Below are 232 nucleotides of genomic sequence, written 5' to 3'. Positions count from 1 at the left end.
AATACTGTATTGATTTTTAGCTATTATGAGCCAAAAACCAGCAGCCAAACAACTATATGTCTTTACTGATCAACAATTATATAGAAAGAATAAAGAAATAGTTACATACAACATACAATGACCTTATTGAATCTCGTATTCCATCGCTGTGGCCAAGCAGAAACTGCTGTTTGTGTTTATTGATCAACCACTGAAGAATTGAAGAACTGTTTTATCTCCACTTCCTGTTACT

Source organism: Morone saxatilis, unplaced genomic scaffold (assembly GCF_004916995.1).
Source record: "Morone saxatilis isolate NCDOM2014 unplaced genomic scaffold, NCSU_SB_2.0 Contig10, whole genome shotgun sequence".
Classification (NCBI taxonomy): Eukaryota; Metazoa; Chordata; class Actinopteri; family Moronidae; genus Morone; species Morone saxatilis.
This window is presented reverse-complemented; position numbering follows the sequence as displayed.